We start from the raw sequence: 23528 nt of genomic DNA, 5'->3' as shown, positions 1-23528 counted from the left end.
GAGGTCTTCCTCATTGGGATTCACGTCCTCTCCTTCCTCTCTAGATTCAGCCATGTTGATTATGTCAATGGCCTTGCACTCTCTTTTTGGATTCTCTTCAGTATTGCTTGGGAGAGTACTAGGAGGAGTTTCAATGATTTTCTTACTCAGCTAGCCCACTTGTACCTCTAAATTTCTGATGGAGGACCTTGTTTCACTCATGAAACTTAAAGTGGCCTTAGACAGATCAGAGACTATGTTTGCTAAGTTAAGGTGCTCTACTCAGAATTCTCTGTCTGTTGTTGAGAAGATGATGGAAAAGGCTTGCTATTGCTAAACATGTTTCTTCCACCATTATTAAAGCCTTGTTGAGGCTTTTGTTGATCCTTCCATGAGAAATTTGGATGATTTCTCCATGAGGGGTTATAGGTGTTGCCAAAGGCTTCCCCCATGTAATTTACCTCTGCCATTGCAGGGTTTTCAGGATCATAAGCTTCTTCTTCAGAAGATGCCTCTTTAGTGCTGTTGGATGCATTTTGCCATCCAATTAGACTTTGAGAAATCATGTTGACTTGCTGAGTCAACATTTTGTTCTGAGCCAATATGGCATTCAGAGCATCAATTTCAAGAACTCCCTTCCTCTGAGGCGTCCCATTATTCACGAAATTCCTCTCAGAAGTGTACATGAATTGGTTATTTGCAACCATTTCAATAAGTTCCTGAGCTTCTGCAGGCATTTTCTTTAGGTGAATGGATCCACCTACAGAATGGTTCAGTGACATCTTAAAGAACTCAAACAGACCATAATAGAATATATCTATCATGGTCCACTCTAAAAACATGTCAGAAGGACACTTTTTGGTCATCTGCTTGTATCTTTCCCAAGCTTCATAGAGGGATTCACCATCTTTTTGCTTGAAGGTCTGAACATCCACTCTAAGCTTGCTCAGCTTTTAAGGAAGAAAGAATTTAACCAGGAAGGCCGTGACCAGCTTATCCCAAGAGTCCAGGCCATCCTTAGGTTGTGAGTCCAACCATGTTCTAGCTCTGTCTCTTACAGCAAAAGGAAAAAGCATGAGCATGTAGACTTCAGGATCTACTCCATTAGTCTTAATAGTCTCACAAATCTGTAAGAACTCAGTTAAAAACTAGTAGGGATCTTCTGATGGAAGTCCATGAAACTTGCAGTTTTGTTGCATTAGAGCAACTAGTTGAGGTTTCAGCTCAAAATTGTTTGCTCCAATGGCAGGAATTGATATGCTTCTTCCATCAAACTTAGAAGTAGGTGTAGTATAATCACCAAGCATCCTCCTTGCATTATTGTTGTTGGGTTTGGCTGCTATATCCTTTTCTTGTTCGAAAATTTCAGTAAGGTTGTCTCTGGATTGCTGTAATTTTGCTTCTCTTAGTTTCCTCTTCAGAGTCCTTTCAGGTTCAGGATCAGCTTCAACAAGAATGCCTTTTTCCTTGTTCCTGCTCATATGAGAAAGAAGAGAATAGAAAAGGAAGAGGAATCCTCTATGTCGCAGTATAGAGATTCCTTTATGTTAGTAGAAGAAGAAAGGAATAGAAGAAGGAGAAGAGTTAAGAATCCAAACACAAGGGTGAAGATAGGTTCAGATTCTTGAGATGAAGAGAAGTGTTAGTAAATAAATAAATAAATAGAAGAAGATGAGAGGGGGAGAATTCAAAAATTAATTTTGAAAAAGGGTTAGTGATTTTCGAAAATTAAAGGGGGAAATAAAATTAAAATTAAAATTTAAAACAATTAATTAATTAAAAAGAATTTTAAAAAGGTGTGAGAAATTTTCAAAAATTAGAGAGGGAAAATAGTTAGGTGGTTTTGAAAAAGATAAGAAACAAAGAAAAAGTTAATTAGTGATGACATGTCACCATGTCATGTTTTTCTATGCCTTTTTATACAAGAAATTGATGATTTGTGCTTAAATATTGAATACTTTTGTGCTTAATTGGTATATTTCTTTGAACTTTTAATTTTATAAATCTTGTAAGAAATAAGAAGAAAAAGAAGTAAAGAAGCACAAAATAAGCTAAAAAGGAGAAAAAAAGAGCTTTGGGGAACACTTTGAAGTTGGAGCACACTTTGGAGCCTTAGGCCACGCTTTTAAGCGTGGCCCATGACCAAATTAAAGGAGAATAGGCAATCAGCATACAATGCTCCGCTCTTGCCAAGAGCAGAGCATTACCCTGATGCAAAGATGAGCTTGGAAGCAAAATTTTGGCTAAGTTAAAATCTGGGCGCTCACAGCATGACCATGCCTTCTTCAAAGGGCTATAACTTGAGCTACAGATGTTCGATTGATGAGCTTCCAGTTGCGTTGGAAAGCTGACATTCAGAGCTTTCCAACGATGTATGGCAATCCATATTTGGCATGAAATTGAGGCACGAGTGAAATGCATCTTTAAGGGCCAAAAATAAGCAAAAATAGACCAAAGTGCAACCACCAAGATTCAAAGAGGGAGCCTCACTCCAAGGCAAAGAGGAGCTTCTAATAGCGCTCACTTGGAGAGCACAGCGCTCTCTTGGAGAGCATTGTCGTGCTCTCTTCATAAAAATTCAAGGAAAATCTTTTCTCCAAATGCTTTCACCAAGGCTTGAACTTGGGACCTACCCTTGGAAGCTAATGCTCAGCTCACAAGGTGAGCAGAGTGCTACTCATGAGTGCACACAAGCATGCTTGACACGGTCCAGGGAAGGAAGGCGCGCATCATGACACAGACCAGGCGCGCACAAGACATGCTCACAAGGCACCAATGCTCAGCTCCCCTTGTGAGTAGAGCATTCCCCTGGTGCTTCTCCCAGCCAAGGCACGCTACAATGGATCTCCAACATAAGCTCCAATGCTCTGCTCCCCACTTGAGCTGAGCATCCTCCTGGGAGCAATTTTCACATGGGCCAAAAATTCAATAAAAATCCAATTTAATTTAATTCTTTCCCAAATTGAATCAAGGCCAACCAAAACCCATTTCTCCTCAAATCCAAAGCAAGCAAAGCCCACATCATCACTTAAAGACACAAGAACAAGCTAGAATTAGGATTTTCATTTAATTTGTTTTTCATTTCAATTTCATTTTCATTTTTTTCATTTTGTAAAAAGCCTATATAAAGCACCATTTTCATCTTTGTTAGGGGAGTTGGCTCTAATAGAGAGCATTGGTAGGCTAGTTCCACTAGGGAGTAGTAGGATTAGAGAATTCTCTCTTTAATTTTCATTTCTGTTTTAAATCTTGGATTGAGAGTGGAAGGAATTCTGTTTTCATTCTCTATCTGCAACCTCTCTTGTTCTTCTTCTGCAATTTACTTTTCCATTTTCATTTTGCAATTGTTCTTGTTGGATTAAGGAAGGATTTGAGATCTAGACTTGTTTTCTAGTCTCTTCCACTCCTGAGATCTTCAACATTCTTTTAAATTGCTGCAATTTAGCACCAGTCATTTTCTGTTTTTAATTCCTCAAGCAATTTTACTTTCTGTTTCATTCCTCTTCAATTTCCTCTCCTACATTTTGCAATTTCACATTTCTGTTCACATTTAACTTGGTTTAATTTCCTGCACATTTATACTTTCCTACAATTTAAATTTCCAGTTGCTTGATCTATTGCTTTCTTTAATTTCCAGCATCCACTCCCCTTTACATTTAATGCAATTTACATTTCTTGCAATTTAAGTTTTAGCTATTTTACTTTCTTGTCCTTTAAGTTACTTGCAATTTTACTTTCTGCATCTTTTAAATTCCTTGCAATTTACTTTTTGTTGGGCACATTTCACACAATTCACTCAATGTTAGCTTGACTAAACTAATCACCCACTAAAGTTGCTTGATCCATCAATCCCTGTGGGATCGACCTCACTCTAACTGAGTTTTACTACTTGGTACGACCCGGTACACTTGCCGGTGATTTTTAGGTGTTTTGGAAATTCGTTTTTCCACAAAAATACCATCAAGTTTTTGGCGTCGTTGCCGGGGATTGATTTAGATCAACAATGATTAAGTGGGTGAGAAGTCTAGATTAAGCATTTTTTTTATTTTTGTTCTCTATTTTAAAGTGAAACCAAGGTATTTGAGTTTTTGCCTCACTAAGAAATTCTCATCTCTGATATGAGTAATTTCAATTTTTATTGGTGTTGTGTTTTACAAAATTCAAATGGAGTTTAACTCATCTTATGATCAAACAAATTTTATGGGATATTACCCACCATCACCAATTTCCAATGATGGCTGGGAATATCACCAACAAATTACAGATCCTGAGCACTCCAATTCATGGAGATTTGCTTCAGAGACACAAGATGAGCAAGAGAATCATATGGGATACTTTCCACCACCACAAAATGATTCAAGTCATTATTCTAATGGTGGCTGGGAGTATCACCAAGGAATGAAAGAGCATCCACCCTCACGTCCCAATTTCTCATTTGAAAGTTCTTCATCACTTGATTATGCCTCAACACAAAGTCTCCTCCAAAATCCATACAAGTTATCCCATCAATCACACAACTCATTCCACACTGATGACAAGTCATCATATACCCATTTTTCAAGCTAATTTCACTTGTTTTGTTAGCATTTATGCACTTTCTTGCATCCTAAGTAAGTGATTTGGAGTAAAAATACATAACTTCTTTAAATCAAGCAACCACCATGAAATAAATGTTAAATCATGAGGTTTAAGCTAATTTTAATTGCATTTTAATTGATTTATAAGCCTCTTGAATTTAGTGATACTTTGAGTAGTTGTTTGGTTTATTTTAGGTGAAGAAAAGAAAAGAAAATGAAAAGCGTGGCCTAAGAAGCGTGACAAAAGAAAAGGAAAGCGTGGCCAAAGAAGAGAGAAGCGTGCCGCAACTAAGTGGGGGAAGCAACCTTGCCCTCCACAAGGGCAGAATGCCCTCTAGGAGGGCAGCATTAGGTGACCAAGCAAGCATAGGCAACTCTGCCCTGCCCACTCCAAGGGCAGAGCACAAAATGGTGCCTTGGAGCAAGGAGAAGCAAACTCTGACCTGCCCTTGTGGAGAGCAGGATCGGGCTCCATGAGGAAGAAAATCAAGGTAAAAATGTCAACTATGCAAGCCACAAGGTTCGAACAATGAACCATGAGGAAGCCAAGCTCTAAGACCCACTAGCGTGCCAAGAAACCAAAAGAAAAAGTAGCGTGTTTGCAAGCCACCAGGTTCGAACACAGGCCATGAAGGAAGGGTCATTGCCCTGCCCTTGGCGCGGGCAGGGCAGAATCGTGAGTGTGCGCATCAAGAAGCACCAACGCGCGCACCAATTCCTTCCTTGGCACGATCCGTGCGCACCAACTCGTCCCTGGCGCACCAAACCGATCCTGCCCTGCCCTTGGCGCGGGCAGGGCAGCGTTTTTCATCCCTGGCAGCACCCAGCGCACGCACAACGCTCCCTGGCAGCACCCAGCGCACGTCCAAACGCCCCCTGGCGCACCACACTTTCCTGCCCTGCCCTTGGCGCGGGCAGGGTAGCCTCTGGCACGCCAATTTCCTTTCCTGACGCACCAACCGAGCACCACGCAGCACCAAGACGCAACATGGCCGCACCAACTCCAAGCACCAAGCATCAATTTTCTGCCCTGCCCTCCATAAGGGCAGGGCAGCCTCCTGGGAGTGGTTTTTGGGCCAAAATTCAAATTAAAAATTAATTTGAACTCATTTCTTCACCAATCCAAAAGCCCATCCAAATCCCAAAATCCAAGAATAGAAAAGTGTATAAATAGAAGTTAGTTTGATGTAATTAGGACCTTTATGCTCATTTTTGAATTTTTACTTTTACCTTGGCTTTGAAATTCCACTTCCACCTTTCTTTTGAGCTTTTGTAAGTGTCCTTGAGAGAATTTGTCCGAGTGCCAAGAGGATCAAAGGAGAATTGATTGATCTCCTTCCTCACTTCTCTTGGGCAATTCTACTCTTCTGTTTTCTGAGCATTGGGTGTGTGAAATTGGGGAAATTCTGTCCCAATTCCCATTCAAGCTCTTTGCATTTTATTTTCTGCATAATTGAATTCCAATTCTGTTCTTCTACTGCTTCATCTTTAATTTTCTGTTAATTGCTTAGTTAATTCAGATCTGGGAAGGAAATTGGGTTTTAGGATCTGCTACCTAAGCCCTTGGAATCCTGAGATCACAATTCCACTCTTGGTTCTTCTGTGAACCTCGGCTGCATTTTATTTCAATTTTGTTTGAATGCTACTTGTTCCTGATTTAAATTCTGCTCAATCTCTTGCTACAATTTACTTCAGCTTTGTTTAGATCTTGCAATCCCATTCCTCAATTCCCTTTTATATTCAAGTCATTTATCTTTCTTGCCCTTTAAGTTACTGCAATTTAAGTTTCTTGCACTTTAAGTTTCAGTCATTTACTTCCTTGCTCTTTAAGATTCTGCACATTTACAATTCTGTTCTCTAATTTACTGCACTTTTCCCTTCCCCATTTACATTTAATGTCATTTACTTTCTGTTAAACACAAATCACTCAACTAAAACTTGAATCGCTTGACTAAATCAACCACTAAACTAAAATTGCTCAATCCTTCAATCCCTGTGGGATCGACCTCACTCATGTGAGTTATTATTACTTGATGCGACCCGGTACACTTGCCGGTGAGTTTTTGTGTTGGATCGTTTTCCACACATCAAGTTTTTGGCGCCGTTGCCGGGGATTGAAATAGATTGACAATGATTAAGTGAAGTGGAGGTCTAGATTAAGCATTTTTCTTTTCTGTTGTTCTAACTCTCACTAACACACTAACTGTTTGAATTTTTGCTTAAACTAACTGAACCTTCATTCTAGCTATAGATTGAAGTTTCATTGGCTTTCTGGGTTTGTGTGTTTATTGCTGTGTGTTTGTATGTCAGGTATAGGGAGATCCTCTCCTATCATCTCTGAAATTGATCCAAGGACTCTTCGGAGAATAAGAAGAGCTGAAAGAGGGAAGTTCATTGTTGGGGAAGAAGAAGAATCTGAGGAAGAATTCCAAGATATGGAAGGAGATACTAGTCAACCAGGAGGAGGAGCTGACAATAACCAACAGAGAAGAGTCTTGGCTTCATACACATTTGCAAATGCCAAGCATTGTGGGAGTAGCATTCTTCCTCCCAATGTCAATGCAAACAACTTTGAACTCAAGCCACAGCTCATCACTCTAGTGCAAAACAATTGTTCTTTTGGAGGAGGACCTTTGGAAGATCCAAACCAACATTTGTCCACTTTCTTGAGAATATGTGACACAGTGAAGACAAATGGTGTACCTCCTGACAGCTATAAGTTGCTACTCTTCCCATTCTCTCTCAGGGATAAAGCAACTCAATGGCTAGAGACTTTTCCAAAAGAAAGCATCAATACTTGGGATGACTTATTGAGCAAGTTTCTTGCCAAATTCTACCCTCCTCAAAGAGTCCTAAGGTTGAAGACAGAGGTTCAAACATTCACTCAAATGGAGGCCGAGAACTTATATGAAGCATGGGAGAGGTATAAGGCTCTATTGAGGAAGTGTCCACCAGAGATGTTCACTGAGTGGGATAAGTTGCAAAACTTCTATGAGGGACTCACTCTTAAAGCTCAAGAAGCTCTTGATCACTCTGCCGGAGGGTCTTTACAACTCATGAAGACCACAGAGGAAGCTCAAAACCTCATTGAGATGGTGGCCAACAACCAATATTTCTTTGCTCATCAAAGACAACGCCAACCATCACAGAGAAGAGGAGTCATGGAGTTGGAAGGAGTTGATTCAATCTTAGCTCAAAACAAGATGATGCAGCAGCAGATTCAACAACAATTTGAACAAATGGCTAAGAGAATTGATGGCTTGCAAGTGGCAGCAGTGACCACAAGCCAACCTCCAACCACTTGGGTGCAAAGTGAAGAAACTCAAGAAGAGCAACAGCAAGAGCAAGTCCAATACATGCACAATCAAAATTCTGGAACAAATGAAGTCTATGGTGATACCTACAACCCATCTTGGAAGAATCATCCCAACCTTAGATGGGGAGATAACCATACTCAAAACCAACAACCATGGCAAAGAAACACAAGCCAAAACAATTGGAAAAACACAAACCACAACCCCCAGCCAAACACTAACCAAAACTCATACAGAAAACCACAAAACAACTACCCAAATTCTAACCAATACCCACCCAATAACCACCCAACTAACCAAAACACTTATCTTCATCCATCAACACCCCAAAATCAAACCATTTCCCAAGACTCACAGAGAATCACCAACCTAGAGCTACTCATGGAGAAACTAATGAAGAGCCAAGAATTAACAAACAAAAATCAAGAAGCCTCCATGAAGAATCTAGAGAGGCAGATTGGACAAATCTCTAAGAAGATCTCTGTTGAGAAGCCATCAAGTTCACTGCCTAGTGATACCATTCCCAACCCAAAGGAAGAATGCAAGGCGGTGCAACTGAGAAGTGGAAGAGTATTAACAGATGGTAGCCAAGGCGCAACAAAGAAGCTCATGGAGAATGACACTGAGCCAACAAAGAAGGATGAAACCATCAACCAAGACAAGACAAGCAAGAATGCTTCAGAAAAGCTCACAGAGGAAGACAACAAGCCACAGAATTTGGAGAAAGGAAAGAAGATCTTAGAGGAACCAACTCCAAAACAGCATCAAGTGGTGAAGAGCTCAACACCACCACTACCTTATCCACAAAGATTTTACAAGGAAACAAAGGACAAGCACTTCCACAAATTTCTTGAGACTTTCAAGAAGCTAGAGATTAACATACCTTTGGCAGAGGCTTTGGAGCAAATGCCCCTGTATGCCAAGTTCTTAAAGGAGCTCATCAACAAGAAAAGGGATTGGAATGAGAAGGAAAAAGTGATGCTCAATGAGGAATGTAGTGCACTCATTAAAAAAGGACTCCCTCCCAAGCTTGAGGACCCTGGAGGTTTCTTCTTACCATGCACTATTGGGAACCTGCTCATTAACAAAGGGATGTGCGATCTAGGAGCAAGCATAAATCTAATCCCATATTCTCTAGTGAAAAAGCTTGGCATAGAGGAGGTGAAACCAACAGAGATGACTTTGGAATTGGTGGATCAATCAATAATCTATCCTAAGGGGCTGATTGAGAACCTTTTAGTTAAGGTTGGCAAGTTCATCTATCCGGCAGACTTTGTGATCCTAGATTCTTCAGAGAATGGAAATGACTCTATAATACTTGGTCGACCATTTTTGGCCACTGCTAGAGCCATTGTGGACATAGAGCAAGGAGAGTTAACCCTCAGGATGCATGAGGAGAGCATCATCCTGAAAGTCTTCCCAGCATCACAAAGGAATGAAGAAACAAGCAGAATGAGTGATGACCTTCTTTCAGAGCAATCCACTGAAAAGGAAGTGGAACAGATAAACAAACAAATACAAGAAGAAAAAGGGATTCACAAGGAAGCAGGGGTGATCAGCAAGAAGGAAAGCATCACAACTCAAGTAATTGCCAAGAAAGGAAGATCAACAAGCAAGAAAAAGGTGAAGAACAAGAAAAAGACTCACAAAGGGTGGAAGAACAAGAAAATCCCAACTGAAGGATTCTCTAAGGGTGATAAGGTGCAATTAATATACCAACAGCAGGGAGCAGAAGATTATTACACTGTCAACCAAATTCTCTCTCTTGAGCATATGGAAATTGAGCATCAAAGCACTCAGAGAAAGCTGACAGTGAGAGGTGACAAGCTGAGACATCACCAACATCAACCACCTTAAAGGGAGGTTAATGTCAAGCTAATGACAATAAAAGAGCGCTTCATGGGAGGCAACCCATGGTTTAAGATTTCTGTTTTCTCTTCTATTTAATAAGCTATGATTCCTCTAAATGTGGTTTTGAATTTTCATGCCTGGAAAATGCATATGTCATTTTGAAGCACATAGCAAACTTCTAAGTTTGGTGTGCCTTAAGGCACACCCAAGTTCATTATTCAAAGGAGAGTATTGTCTTTTAGAGCATATGCATAAGTCTTTTGATGAAGCATGTGACCAAACACTAAGTTTGGTGTATGCATAATCAGAGGATCATTTTCCAATCATGAACTCAAAACCATACAGACAAGGGATCATACATCAAATTGTTTTGAAAATGCATCAATTGTGAGAAAGGTTTAAGCCATCCCCTAAATAAAAGATAAGTTTGGTGTTTACCAACCTCTGACATCTTTAATTAAGGGACACAATTGACCACAAAAATATTTTTTATAATAATAAACAATTAATATTTCTTTTAATGCAAATTAATTGCCAACGGCCATATTAATGATCTAAGGCTAGCTATCTTGATCCTTGCAGGAGAAAAGAATTAAGACAAAGTTCAAGGAAGGGCCACGGCTAGGAGGAGTCATGTGAGGAAGGTCACATGTGTCTAGGAGAACGTGCTCATGGGGAACAAAATTTGCATGCATGCAACATTGGACACCGAAGTACATGCAACCAATAGGAGGAGGATCCTCGTCAAGCCTCAACCATGCATGCAAGCCGTCCATCTCATGCATTCTTTGAATGAGCAAACCAATCTCAGCCCTTCATGAACACTCACGGTCCCCTCCTCATTCATTTAGTGTGGTTTTGTTGAAAAGCTTGGAAACATGGCCTATAAATAGCCGTTGCATTAACACAGCATACACTTCCTTTTATTCAAGCCATTTTCATATTAAAACCACATTCTCTTCCACTTCCAAAACCTACATAATTTCCTTACCTCACACATCAAAACCGAACCAAGGTTCACCCCAAACACAACACATATTTCTTCTTCTACTCTCACTTCTTCCTTCTTTTCACTTTAATTCTAATGGCCTCCTCAAGCTCACAAAGAAGGCCGGGAAAAGAGCCTATGATAACCGAACCCCCAACCTTTGATGCAACTAAATTTAGATCCCAATTCCATGAAGGGAGATATCATAGGTTCATGGTGGCAAAGAATGTCATTTATGAGAAAGGCTTTGATTTGAGGGAAGGAGAATACCCTATCATGAAGCAAATTACTAGAGAAAGAAGGTGGGAACTCTTGTGTGCTCCTCTGACTGACATCAGTGCAGTAATGATCAAGGTGTTCTATGCAAATGCTGCAAAAGAAAACAAAAACAGTGCTCCCTACACAAGTTATGTCAGAGGGGTTGAAGTAAGTTTTAGCCCTGCTGCCATCACAAGAGCCCTCAAGTTGAGAACCATCACCTATCCAGAGCTTAGTTACGAGGATAGATTGCAACGGCAAAATAATCCTGATGAGATCTTGCAAGGGATATGCATGGAAAATACAGATTGGGAGAGAGATTCAAAGGGGATTCCAAGTCACATAAGGAGGGTAAATCTGACTCCAGTGGCTAAAGGATGGTTTGAGATAGTGAGGAGGTCTATTCTTCCTACTGGAAATGCCTCTTGGGTCACAATCAAACGAGCTCTCTTGACACACTGCATCTTGCATGGAGGTGAGATCAATGTTGCACAACTCATAGGCGACAGCATTCAAGATATGTCAGATAGCACAAGCAAGTCAAAAGGCCTTGGGCATCCAAGCACCATCCTAAGGCTATGTAACAGAGCTCATGTCATTTTTGAAGATGAGAACACAACAAAGGTGAAGGTAGGAAAATGGATCACCAAGAAGAGCATGGAGGGAATTAATGAAGAAGAAAATCAAGAAGGGGTAGTAGCTCCTAGACAAAGGAGATCACAAAGAGAGGAAGGACGAAATCAAGCTTATGAAGCCATTGATATGAGCCAACTGCAAAGATCAATTGATGAATTATCTCAGCAGCTCATGCAGGCTCAACAAGGTCAAAATCAACTTATGCAGGCCGAACAAGGCCAAAATCAAGAGGGCCGAGAGAAATATCTAGAGCCCCATCCTGAATTCATGGAGCAATTCTTGAAAGAAAAAGAAGCACGAGAAGCTTGGCAGCATCAAATGGAGGAGAAACAAGAGAGATGGCAACAACAAAAATGATGACTCAGCAGCAAGAATTTTAAGCACAAATCCTTGAAGGACAGAAAGAGCAATACAAAGAATTCAAGGAATCATATGATAAGCTGTATTTCAGTCAAGCTAAAGCATCGGAATATAGTCACAACCTGTATCAATGGAAGAATGTTCATCATACCTTGGGAGAAGTCAGACACGTACAAAGAATGGAGTATGATGAAAACATGCAAGCAAGGTTGGAGTACTTGACCCACAATTTGCCAACACTCAATCCTGAGATCAAGCCATTTGAGCAATGCCCTGAATTCCTAGCCACGCAACAAGCAAAATCTCGTCAATACACTGAGTCAACCTTTAACACATTGGAAACTTTTGGGCTCAAAGGACTCATAGATTCTGTTTGGGCTAGAAGATGTCCTGGAGAAGAGATCCAAGACTACTCCAAGACAGGGAAGAGAAAGAAGAAGAAGGGAGAATCAAGCAGCAGCCATGACCATTAGAAGGTGGCAAAGTTCTTTCATACTTCCTCTTTCATGTCTATAATAAGGAGATGCATGTCTGAAACATGATATACCTCCATCAGTTATTTCCTTTACTTTATGCATTTTCTGTTCTTTGCTTTTCATTTTAGTTAGTTAATAAATAGCTAGAAAAATGGTAAATCTGCTTAGTGCTTGTATCCATCACTTAGCTTTAAATATTGCTTTGTTTCCCAATTGCTTAAATAAAAGAGTTTGGTTTGAATTGAAAAGTAAAATATCCAATGTTGCATGAGTATGAATGGAAGTTGGTGGTGGCACATGTGTCTGATTAAATGCATAACTCATGAAATAAGTGTTGCATAATATCATTCTCATTCAATTGTAAGTTAGCTTGCTGTTATAGAGATTCCTATTAAGAATGAAACACCCTTGGTAACAAAAACAGAAAGAAAAAGAAAGAAAAAGCCAAAATGGCAAGAAAAACAAAGAATAAAGGTTGGACACCAATGGCTTGAACCTTAGGACAAATGTCTGTGGTGTTCTTGTACTGAGATCTGCTTGGATGAGTAAATTCTAAGGGGTATTTTGAAACCCGGTCACTTAGATCAACTGATTTGGGATGGCCAATTGAAAATCCACAATAAAGAGCAACTCAGATACAAAGCACTTAGTGATCCAAAGAGATGCTGGGTGATGAGCGGATAATTTGTATGCTTTTTGGCATTGTTTTTAGTATGTTTTTAGTATGATTTAGTTAGTTTTTAGTATATTTTTATTAGTTTTTAGTTAAAATTCACTTTTCTGGACTTTACTATGAGTTTGTGTGTTTTTCTGTGATTTCAGGTATTTTCTGGCTGAAATTGAGGGTCCTGAGCAAAAATCTGATTCCGAGACCAAAAAGGACTGCAGATGCTGTTGGATTCTGACCTCCCTGCACTCGAAGCGGATTTTCTGGAGCTACAGAAGCCCAATTGGCGCGCTCTCAACTGTATTGGAAAGTAGACATCCTGGGCTTTCCAGCAATATATAATAGTCCATACTTTGCCCAAGATTTGATGGCCCAAACCGGCGCTCAAAGTCACCTACAGAAATTCCAGCGTTAAACGCCGGAACTGGCATAAAATTTGGAGTTAAACGCCCAAACTGGCATGAGAACTGGCGTTTAACTCCAGAAAAGGTCTCTACACGAAATTCCTTCATTGCTCAGCCCAAGCACACACCAAGTGGGCCCGGAAGTGGATTTTTCTGTCATTTACTCATTTCTGTAAACCTTAGGACACTAGTTTACTATTTATAGGATCTTTTGACATTGTATCAGCACCTTATGCAACGTTTTGACAACCTTATGATACTATACACGTTTTCTTCCACAGCATGAGTCTCTAAACCCCATGGTTGGGGGTGAGGAGCTCTGCTGTGTCTTGATGGATTAATGCAATTACTACTGTTTCTCATTCAATCATGCTTGCTTCCATTCTAAGATAATACTTGTTCTTAATCCGGATGAATGTGATGATCCGTGACAATCATCATCATTCTCAACCATGAACGTGTGACTGACAACCACCTCCGTTCTACCTTAGATTAAGTAGTTATCTCTTGGGTTCTTTAACCGGAATCTTCGTGGTATAAGCTAGACTGATGGCGGCATTCAAGAGAATCCGGAAGGTCTAAACCTTGTCTGTGGTATTCTGAGTAGGATTCAATGACTGAATGACTGTGACGTGCTTCAATCTCCTGAAGGCGGGGCGTTAGTGACAGACGCCAAAAGAATCACTGGATTCTACTCCGGTCTGATTGAGAACCGATAGATGGAATGCCGTGCCGTGACAGGGCATTAGGAATCGTTCCAATGAGAGGATGGGAGGTAGCCACTGACAATGGTGAAACCCTACATACAGCTTGCCATGGAAGGAGACTTGCGTGACTGAAGAAGAAGACAGTAGGAAAGCAGAGATTCAGAAGATGGAGCATCTCCAAACCTCAACCTATTCTCCATTACTGCAAAACAAGTAACCATTTCATGTTCCTTTGCTTTTCACAATCAATCTTGATAATTTCTGATATCCTGACTAAGATTTACAAGATAACCATAGCTTGCTTCAAGCCGACAATCTCTGTGGGATCGACCCTTGCTCACGCAAGGTATTACTTGGACGACCCAGTACACTTGCTGGTTAGTTGTGCGGAGTTGCAAAAGTGTTATTGCAATTTCGTGCACCAAGTTTTTGGCGCCGTTGCCGGGGATTGTTGAGTTTGGACAACTGACGGCTTATCTTGTTGCTTAGATTAGGACTGTTTTATTTTTGTTGGTTTAGAGTCTTTTTAGTTGAGTCTAGTTTCATATTCTAAGTTTGGTGTCATTTGCATGCTTTTGTTTTTCTTTTAATTTTCGACTTTTCTTTGCATGTTCTTAGTCCCTTTTTGATTCATAAAAATTCTAAGTTTGGTGTCCTCTTTGTGTTTCTCCTTAAAAATTTTTCAAAAATTTTGTGTTTGATTTTCTAAAATTTTAAGTTTGGTGTCTTTTTGTGTTTTTCTCTTTCCTCTTTTTAAAAATCAAATCTTTTTCATAAAAATTTTTCAATCATATCTTTCTAATTGCTGTTTTCAAAATCTTTTTAATTAACTAATTGATTCAGTTTTCAATTTGCTTTGATTTTATTTTCTTTTTGATTTTCGAATTTTACTTTAATTTTCCTTTGTTTTATTTTATTTTTTTCGTTTATTCAAAAAAAAAAATTATCTCTTTGCAATCATTATCATTTCCCTTTTGTCCATCATGGACTTAAGTGGGATCAATCAGTCCAAAAGGACTCTGGGGTCATATGCTAACCCCATTACAGCTGCATATGGGAGTAGCATCTGTACACCTCCCATCAAAGCAAGCAGCTTTGAACTAAATCCTCAGCTCATTATCATAGTGCAGCAAAATTGCCAGTATTCCGGTCTTCCACAGGAAGAACCTACTGAGTTTCTGGCACAGTTTTTACAAATTGCTGACACAGTACATGATAAAGAGGTTGATCAGGATGTCTACAGACTACTACTGTTTCCATTTGCTGTAAAAGATCAAGCTAAAAGGTGGTTGAATAACCAACCTACAGCAAGCATAAAGACATGGAAACAGTTGTCAGACAAATTCCTGAATCATTTTTACCCTCCAAAAAGGATGACACAGCTAAGGCTGGACATCCAAGGCTTTAAACAAGAGGATAATGAATCCCTTTATAATGCCTGGGAGAGGTATAGAGGTATACTAAGGAAATGTCCCTCTGAAATGTTTTCAGAGTGGGTACAGTTAGACATTTTCTACTATGGGCTTACAGAAAAAGCTCAGATGTCTTTAGACCACTCAGCTGGTGGATCTATACACATGAGGAAGACAATTGAAGAAGCTCAAGAGCTTATAGACACTGTTGCTAGAAACCAATATTTGTACTCTAGCAATGAGTTCTCTCCAAAAGAGGAAGTCATGGCAGTAGTCACTGACCCTAGTCCTCAAGAACAGATAAATGAGCTTAATCAACAGTTGCTCCTGATGACAGAACAGTTAGCAGACTTTAAAGAGATGCTCTATGAAACTAAAGTTGCTAACAAGAGCATAGAACTGCAGTTGAATCAAGCAAAACAGCAAATATCTCAACAGATAACAGAGGAATGTCAAGCAGTTCAATTGAGGAGTGGGAAGACCCTGAGTAACACTGCTCAAAAGAGTAAAAAGCCAAACAAGGAACAATTGACAGAGGACAACCACACCACTGTTCAAAATCCCTCTGAGGACAGTAAGAGCCCAGAGAGGAATGCTATTGGCGTTCAAACGCCAGAAAGGGAAGGAAAGCTGGCGTTAAACGCCCATTCCTTGCCCAGTTTTGGCGTTCAAACGCCAGAAAAGGGAGAGAAGTTGGCGTTTAACGCCCAAACTTCACCCATTCCTGGCGTTCAAATGCCAAGGGAAGATCAGACACCTGAGAGTGCTGACAGTAATCCCTCTAACAAGGCTTATTCAACCACTTCTGTAAGGAATAAACCTGCAGCATCTAAGGTTGAAGAATATAAAGCCAAGATGCCTTATCCTCAAAAACTCCGCCAAGCGGAGCAGGATAAGCAATTTGCCCGCTTTGCAGACTATCTAAGGACTCTTGAAATAAAGATTCCGTTTGCAGAGGCACTTGAGCAAATACCTTCTTATGCTAAGTTCATGAAAGAAATCTTAAGTCATAAGAAGGATTGGAGAGAAACTGAAAAAGTGTTTCTCACTGAAGAATGCAGTGCAGTCATATTAAAGAGCTTACCAGAAAAGCTTCAAGATCCAGGAAGCTTTATGATACCATGCACATTAGAAGGTGCTTGCACTAAGACAGCCCTATGTGATCTTGGAGCAAGCATCAATCTAATACCTGCATCCACTATCAGAAAGCTTGGGTTGGCTGGAGAAGTCAAACCAACCCGGATATGCCTCCAACTTGCTGATGGCTCTATTAAATACCCATCAGGCATAATTGAGGACATGATTGTCAAGGTTGGGCCATTTGCCTTTCCAACTGACTTTGTGGTGCTGGAAATGGAGGAGCACAAGAGTGCAACTCTCATTCTAGGAAGACCTTTCCTAGCAACTGGACGAACTCTCATTGATGTACAAAAAGGGGAAGTAACCTTGAGAGTCAATGAGGATGAGTTCAAGTTGAATGCTGTAAAAGCCATGCAGCATCCAGACACACCAAATGACTGCATGGGCGCAGACATTATTGACTCTCTAGTAGAAGAGATCAATATGGCTGAAAGCCTAGAATCAGAGCTTGAGGACATTTTTAAAGATGCTCAACCTGACCAAGAAGAACTAGAGGAGGCAAGGGAATTTTCGAAAATTCCCCAGGAGGAGGATAAGCCTCCCAAGCCTGAACTCAAACCACTACCATCATCCTTGAAATATGCATTTCTGGGAGAGGGTGACACTTTTTCAGTGATTATAAGCTCTGCTTTAAATTCACAAGAAGAGGAAGCACTAATTCAAGTGCTAAGGACACACAAGACAGCTCTTGGGTGGTCCATAAGTGATCTTAAGGGCATTAGCCCAGCTAGATGCATGCACAAGATCCTATTGGAGGATAATGCCAAATCAGTGGTCCAACCACAGAGGAGGCTAAATCCTGCCATGAAGGAAGTGGTGCAGAAAGAGGTCACTAAATTACTAGAGGCTGGGATCATTTATCCTATTTCTGATAGCCCCTGGGTGAGCCCTGTCCAAGTTGTTCCCAAAAAGGGAGGCATGACAGTGGTTCATAATGAAAAAAATGAACTGGTTCCTACAAGGACAGTCACAGGGTGGCGCATGTGTATTGACTACAGAAGGCTCAATACAGCCACCAGAAAGGATCATTTTCCTTTACCATTCATAGACCAAATGCTAGAAAGACTAGCTGGCCATGATTATTACTGCTTTTTGGATGGCTATTCAGGCTACAACCAAATTGCAGTAGACCCCCAGGACCAAGAGAAAACAGCATTCACCTGCCCTTCAGGCGTGTTTGCCTATAGGAGAATGCCTTTTGGTCTGTGCAATGCACCTGCAACCTTTCAGAGGTGCATGCTCTCTATCTTCTCAGATATGGTAGAGAAATTTCTGGAAGTCTTCATGGATGACTTTTCAGTATATGGAGACTCTTTTAGCTCCTGTCTTAATCACCTAGCACTTGTCTTGAAAAGGTGCCAAGAGACTAACCTGGTTTTAAACTGGGAGAAATGTCACTTTATGGTGACTGAGGGAATTGTCCTTGGGCACAAAATTTCAAGCAAGGGAATAGAGGTGGATAAGGCAAAGGTAGAGGTAATTGAGAAATTACCACCACCTGCCAATGTTAAGGCAATCAGAAGCTTTCTGGGGCATGCAGGATTTTACAGAAGGTTTATAAAGGATTTTTCGAAAACTGCAAAACCTCTGAGTAATCTGTTAGCTGCTGACACACCATTTGTGTTTGACACACAGTGTCTGCAGGCGTTTGAGACCCTGAAAGCTAAGCTGGTCACAGCACCAGTCATCTCTGCACCAGACTGGACATTGCCATTTGAACTAATGTGTGATGCCAGTGACCATGCCATTGGTGCAGTGTTGGGACAGAGGCATAACAAGCTTCTGCACGTCATTTACTATGCCAGCCGTGTTCTAAATGACGCACAGAAGAACTACACAACAACAGAGAAAGAGTTACTTGCAGTGGTCTATGCCATTGACAAGTTTAGATCCTACCTGGTGGGATCCAAAGTGGTTGTGTACACTGACCATGCTGCTCTTAAATATCTACTCACAAAGCAGGATTCAAAACCCAGGCTCATTAGATGGGTGTTGCTTCTGCAAGAGTTTGATATAGAAATAAGAGACAGAAAAGGGACAGAGAACCAAGTAGCAGATCATCTGTCCCGAATAGAACCAGTAGCTGGGGCGTCCCTCCCTTCTACTGAGATCTCAGAGACTTTCCCAGATGAGCAACTATTTGCCATTCAGGAAGCTCCATGGTTTGCAGATATCGCAAATTTTAAAGCTGTGAGGTTCATACCCAAAGAGTACAGTTACATGCAGAGAAAGAAATTAATTTCAGATGCCAAGTACTACCTCTGGGATGAACCATATCTCTTTAAGAGATGTGCTGACGGAGTGATCCGCAGGTGTGTACCCAGAGAAGAAGCACAGAGGATCCTATGGCACTGCCATGGATCACAGTATGGAGGACATTTTGGAAGTGAGCGAACAGCCACTAAAGTCCTCCAATGTGGCTTCTACTGGCCTACTCTCTATAAAGATTCCCGAGAGTTTGTGCGTAACTGTGACAGTTGCCAGAGAGCTGGTAACCTGCCTCATGGATATGCCATGCCTCAACAAGGGATATTAGAGATAGAGCTGTTTGATGTATGGGGAATTGACTTCATGGGGCCATTCCCACCATCATACTCAAACACTTACATTCTGGTGGCAGTGGACTATGTATCTAAGTGGGTAGAAGCAATTGCTACACCCACTAATGATACTAAGACTGTACTGAAATTCCTCCAGAAGAACATTTTCAGCAGATTTGGCGTGCCCAGAGTGCTAATCAGTGATGGGGGCACTCATTTCTGCAACAAACAGCTACACCTTGCTATGGTTAGATATGGAATTAGCCACAAGGTGGCAACTCCGTATCATCCACAGACAAATGGGCAAGCTGAGGTCTCTAACAGAGAGCTAAAGAGAATCCTGGAACGGACTGTGATGGCCCGAAGAAAGGATTGGGCAAAGAGCTTGGATGATGCTCTGTGGGCATACAGAACAGCATTCAAGACTCCTATAGGAACCTCCCCATACCAACTGGTATATGGAAAGGCCTGTCATTTGCCTGTGGAACTGGAACATAAAGCCTACTGGGCAACCAGATTCCTAAACATGGATGCACAGTTAGCTGGTGAAAAAAGACTGCTCCAGCTAAATGAGCTAGAGGAGTTCAGACTCAATGCCTTTGAAAATGCAAAAATTTATAAGGAAAAGGCAAAGAAATGGCATGACAAGAAATTGTCAACCAGAGTCTTTGAGCCAGGACAAAAAGTTCTGCTCTTCAACTCTAGGCTCAAACTGTTTCCAGGAAAACTCAAATCCCGTTGGAGGGGTCCGTATGTGATTACAGGAGTGTCACCATATGGATATGTTGAGCTTCAGGATATTGATTCTGATAAGAAGTTCATTGTTAATGGACAGAGAATCAAGCATTATCTTGAAGGAAATCTTGAGCAGGAATGCTCAGAACTGAGACTTGAGTGATTCTCAGTGAAGGTCCAGCTAAAGACAGTAAAGAAGCGCTTGCTGGGAGGCAACCCAGTCATTAGTAGGTTGTATGAATTGTTCCTACAGAGGCAAATATCAAAAATGAAGGAATTCACAGAGTTACAGAAGGATTCAACTCAAAAAGCAGAGAAAATGAGCTTACTGGCGAAAAAACGCCAGTAAGGTGCATTTTGGGCGTTAAACGCCAGAATGGGTACCATTCTGGGCGTTTAACGCCAGGAATGGTGCCATTTTGGGCGTTAAACGCCAGAATGGGCACCATTCTGGGCGTTTAACGCCAGGAATGGTGCCATTTTGGGCGTTAAACGCCAGAATGGGCACCATTCTGGGCGTTTAACGCCAGGTGTGCAGCATCACTGGGCGTTCAGAAAAACGCCCAGTGAGGAAGGCTTTCTGGCGTTTAACGCCAGCCAGGGTACCTGGCTGGGCGTTAAACGCCCAAAAGGGGTGCCAAGTGGGCGTTAAACGCCAGGTGCCATTCTGGGCGTTTAACGCCAGAAAGGTGGGGGGACCACATTTTTGTTTTAAACTCAAATTTTTTCAAACTTTCCTCTTTTTACCCATACTCTTCCACATAAATGCACTTCAACCTTTCATCATTCACTTTCAAATCTTCACAAATCAAAAACCATTCTTCAAATCTATTTCAAAATAATCCCAAATCTTCTTCAAAAACTCACCCTTTTCTCAATTTCTTTCCATATCTTTTCAAATTTCTTTTCAAATCTCTCTTTTGTTTTCGAAATTCTTCCCCCCCCCCCAACTCTATAAATGAACGTTCCTCCCCCCTCCTTCCTCACACCATTCGAATTTCCTCTCCTTCTCTCTCTCTCTTCTCTTCTTTCTTTTCTTTTTGCTTGAGGACAAGCAAAACCTCTAAGTTTGATGTGCTTTTCCGTGATCACTAAGTCAAGATCTATCAAGATCATGGCTCCCAAGGGAAAACAAACCAACTCAAGAGGAAAGAAAGAGACTAATCCAAAAAATCTTTGGAATCAAGAGAAGTTCTTAACCAAAGAACATGAAGACCATTATCACAAAATAATGGGTCTGAGGTCAGTGATCCCGGAAGTCAAATTTGATCTGAAAGAAGATGAATATCCGGAGATCCAAGAGCAAATTCGAAACAGAGGATGGGAAGTTCTGACCAATCCTGAAATAAAGGTTGGAAGGAACATGGTTCAGGAATTCTACTCTAATCTGTGGTTAACAGATAAGCAAAGAATGACTGGAACTGCTTACCATACCTACAGAACCATGGTCAGAGGGAAAGTTATGTACTTTCATCTGGACAAAATAAGAGAAATCTTCAAACTACCTCAACTGCAAGATGATCCTGATTCCTTCAATAGGAGGATGGTGAGAGTAGATAAAGGGTTGGATCAAGTTCTAGAGGACATATGCCTCCCTGGGACTAAGTGGATAACCAATTCAAAGGGTGTCCCAAACCAACTCAAGAGGGGAGACCTCAAACCAATTGCAAGAGGTTGGCTAGACTTTATTGGGCGTTCCATATTGCCCACTAGCAACCGTTCTGAGGTCACCATCAAGAGAGCAGTGATGATTCATTGCATTATGCTTGGAAAAGAAGTGGAGGTTCATCATGTGATTGCTTGTGAGATCTACACAATTGCAAATAAGAATTCCACTGAAGCCAAACTGGCTTACCCAAGCCTGATCTCCTTGCTCTGTAAAGAGGCTGGGGTGAAGATGGGAGTAGATGAGTTCATACCCATTGAACACCCAATCACCAAGAAGTCAATGGAAGGACAAGTGCAAGACGACTCTATCAAGAGGAGGGCGCAGGAATTCCTCCCTGAATTCCCAAGAATTGACTACTGGACCAGCCTAGAAGCATCTATTAACAAGCTGCAAGAGACTATGGAGCAACTGAAGGAAGAACAGCAGAATCAGAACTGCATGCTCTGCAAATTGCTGAAGGAACAAGAGAAGCAGGGGCGTGAACTCCAAGAATTGAAACGCCAGAAGTTCTCCTCCCAAGTTGAGGGAGCATCCACTTCTCAAAATCAAGGTTGTTGAGTCCTAACTCTGTGAAAACCTCTATCATTAGGAGCCTCTGTTTTTCGTTTTTTTTCTATTAAGTTTTGTTTTTATTTTTCGTTTTTTTTCTTTTAGTTTCATATCTATTTTTTAGTCTTATTTTAATTCATAATTAATAAAATTGAAATTTTATGCCTTAAAGATATGAATGTCCTATGAATCCATCACCTCTCTTAAATGAAAAATGCTTTAATCACAAAAGAACAAGAAGTACAGGATTTCAAAATTTATCATTGAAACTAGTTGAATTAGTTTGATGTGGTGACAATACTTTTTGCTCTCTGAATGAATGCTTGAACAGTGTATATGTCTTTTGAATTTGTTGTTTTGAGAATGTTAAAATTGTTGGCTCTTGAAAGAAGGAGGAAAAAGAGAACTATTATTGAGGATCCAAAAATCATTAGACTGATTCTTGAAGCAAGAAAAAGCAGTGAAAAAAAAAAATTTCGAAAAAAAAAGAGAAAAGAGAAGAAGGAAAGAAAAAGAAAAAGGAAGAAATAAAGTTGTGATCCAAGGCAACAAGAGTGTGCTTAAGAACCCTGGACACCTCTAATTGGGGACTTTAGCAAAGCTGAGTCACAATCTGAAAAAGGTTCACCCAATTATGTGTCTGTGGCATGCATGTATCCGGTGGTAATACTGGAAGACAGAGTGTTTTGGGCCACAGCCAAGACTCATACACTAGCTATGTTCAAGAATCATTATGCTTAACTAAGAGAATCAATAACACTATCTGAGTTCTGAGTTCTTATAGATGCCAATCATTCTGAACTTCAAGGGATAGAGTGAGATGCCAAAACTGTTCGGAGGCAAAAAGCTACTAGTCCCGCTCATCTAATTGGAGCTATGTTTCCTTGATATTTTGGAGTCTATAGTATATTCTCTTCTTTTTATCCTATTTTGATTTTCAGTTGCTTGGGGACAAGCAACAATTTAAGTTTGGTGTTGTGATGAGCGGATAATTTGTATGCTTTTTGGCATTGTTTTTAGTATGTTTTTAGTATGATTTAGTTAGTTTTTAGTATATTTTTATTAGTTTTTAGTTAAAATTCACTTTTCTGGACTTTACTATGAGTTTGTGTGTTTTTCTGTGATTTCAGGTATTTTCTGGCTGAAATTGAGGGTCCTGAGCAAAAATCTGATTCCGAGACCAAAAAGGACTGCAGATGCTGTTGGATTCTGACCTCCCTGCACTCAAAGCGGATTTTCTGGAGCTACAGAAGCCCAATTGGCGCG

The 23528-nt window shown here is 40.6% G+C and overlaps 1 non-coding gene across 1 annotated transcript; it reads left to right on the top strand.

The window, feature by feature from the left end:
* Nucleotides 1-819: 819 nt before the first annotated feature.
* On the top strand, nt 820-923 carry LOC112718825 (small nucleolar RNA R71). Its single transcript, XR_003161151.1, has one exon. It is a non-coding gene; the product is annotated as a small nucleolar RNA R71 (small nucleolar RNA).
* Nucleotides 924-23528: the final 22605 nt, after the last annotated feature.

This window comes from Arachis hypogaea, chromosome 10 (genome assembly GCF_003086295.3).
Source record: "Arachis hypogaea cultivar Tifrunner chromosome 10, arahy.Tifrunner.gnm2.J5K5, whole genome shotgun sequence".
Taxonomy (NCBI): Eukaryota; Viridiplantae; Streptophyta; class Magnoliopsida; order Fabales; family Fabaceae; genus Arachis; species Arachis hypogaea.
This window is presented reverse-complemented; position numbering and strand designations above follow the sequence as displayed.